Genomic DNA, 2,500 nt, shown 5'->3' on the forward strand with positions numbered 1-2,500 from the left:
CACAGTACACCATCCACACTATGATAACCACACCAGGGGGTCCAATTATAAAATAGAATATCCCACCCGTCCAACATCCACAATTGCTCAGATAAGCCACCAACACCCACACATGTCCTACACAGGGGTGCACCCAACACCACCACACTGCCTCCTGTTACGGCACAGAAACAATGGCAGGAATGAATCACACAGGTCTGCCACTCCCTTGCCGCAACCACAGACGCGGCGCGCCTCCAGTCACGAGCGAAAAGCGCATCCTGACGAGACAGAACTGCTGTGACATACTGACGCTGCCTCAGACATTCACTTACAATGATCACTACCAACGAACCTGCCCCCCCCCCCCCCCCCCAAACACACTATCTCTTACCATGTTGTGTACTGTAATCCAACCCATTTTGCACCTTAACCTAACCAAATTTGTAACGCAATTTGTACCGCAATGTAACGCAATTTGTACCGCAATGTAACGCAATTTGTACCGCAATGTAACGCAATTTGTAACGCAATTTGTGTCTTAACCTAACCCACGTTGTGCCTTAACCTAACCCACGTTGTGCCTTAACGTAACCCACGTTGTGCCTTAACGTAACCCACGTTGTGCCTTAACGTAACCCACGTTGTGCCTTAACGTAACCCACGTTGTGCCTTAACGTAACCCACGTTGTGCCTTAACGTAACCCACGTTGTGCCTTAACGTAACCCACGTTGTGCCTTAACGTAACCCACGTTGTGCCTTAACGTAACCCACGTTGTGCCTTAACGTAACCCACGTTGTGCCTTAACGTAACCCACGTTGTGCCTTAACGTAACCCACGTTGTGCCTTAACGTAACCCACGTTGTGCCTTAACCTAACCCACGTTGTGCCTTAACGTAACCCACGTTGTGCCTTAACCTAACCCACGTTGTGCCTTAACCTAACCCACGTTGTGCCTTAACCTAACCCACGTTGTGCCTTAACCTAACCCACGTTGTGCCTTAACCTAACCCACGTTGTGCCTTAACCTAACCCACGTTGTGCCTTAACCTAACCCACGTTGTGCCTTAACCTAACCCACGTTGTGCCTTAACCTAACCCACGTTGTGCCTTAACCTAACCCACGTTGTGCCTTAACCTAACCCACGTTGTGCCTTAACCTAACCCACGTTGTGCCTTAACCTAACCCACGTTGTGCCTTAACCTAACCCACGTTGTGCCTTAACCTGCTCTGTAATTGGCATATGACACGTTACATTAATCTAGTGTTGTCTAACCACAACCCTCTGAATATAGTTCGCTACTCGCACCGCCCACCCTCTTGTGTGTCGTTTCATGTTGAACACTTCGCAAGTGTTGCTTACTTTTTACATGCTCCCGCTGTACACTGTAATGTGGACAACTGCAGGATGTACATCGCCCCCCCCCCTCCACCCTGCCTTCGCACGCTGGTCGTTCAGGTGCTTGCGTGTTCAATGCCCTTCGCAGCTGTTCACTGGCATTCGCATGTCGAAGCGCTCAGTCTACGTCGTGGTACGGCCTGTGTCCACTGTCCGCTGATATCGTAAGCTTAATCCTCACATTGTACTGCACATAGGTCCGTATGTACTGAATGATACGCTGTGGCACATGTGTGACCGTACGACTGCGCCCAACAACAGCGAACCATACGGTCCAAATGTTGTGCACTCAGCCACGTGCCGTCTCCCCATAACAGCTACATTGCAGTGTGGTACGCCATAGAGACGTGTGGGAGTAACGGACGCCCTGGATGGCGATCAGCATGAGCCGTCTGTTGATGTAGTGGCGCGTGTATTCAAACGTAGTCGTCTCTTCTCACACAGTGTGATAGCATGGTGCACCGCGTTCCACATCTGCGACATGGTACAGATGCTGGTTGACAGTCGGTCTCGTAATGGACATCGCATACGTAGGGGGCCACCTCCCACGTGTTCTCTAGTCGTGCACATTTTGTTGCGTGTATGTGGGCAGACGTAGTGTGTCGTGACACCTAACAGACAGGTATGCAATAATCGTTGCATTTGCAAACTGGGATGGACGTCTACGTTTGCTGGTGACGTGACGCAACGCAAATGAACAACTGGTAAACCCATTGTGGTGCGGTTGTTGTTGCTGGAGGTAAATCAGTAAGGGCAAATCTGTGTGTGAAGCGATACGCGGCGGTGGCTGGGTGGGACCGTCCCCGGCCGGTGAGGGGGGGCCGCCCGGCGTGCTGGCCGCGCGGTGCGTGGGCGCACGCGCTACAGCCGGCTGGTGGGGGCGCCCAGTGGCAGGCGCGCCGGCCGACGGACGCGGCAGGCGGCGCAGCTGCGCGCCGGGGCACCCTGCGCGCGGCGCCGGGCGGCCAAAGTGGGTCCTCGCGGGCCCGGTGCGAAGCGCGGTGGACATCTGCAGTGTGCTGGTCCGACTGAGGACTGTGTGCGTTGAGGATGCGCCGCCGCCCGGCACTCGGCGCCGCGACGCCGTCTGCTGCTCGGTCGCCCCAGCGGTTCTCGCTG

This window comes from Schistocerca cancellata, unplaced genomic scaffold, assembly GCF_023864275.1.
Source record: "Schistocerca cancellata isolate TAMUIC-IGC-003103 unplaced genomic scaffold, iqSchCanc2.1 HiC_scaffold_849, whole genome shotgun sequence".
Lineage (NCBI taxonomy): Eukaryota > Metazoa > Arthropoda > Insecta > Orthoptera > Acrididae > Schistocerca > Schistocerca cancellata.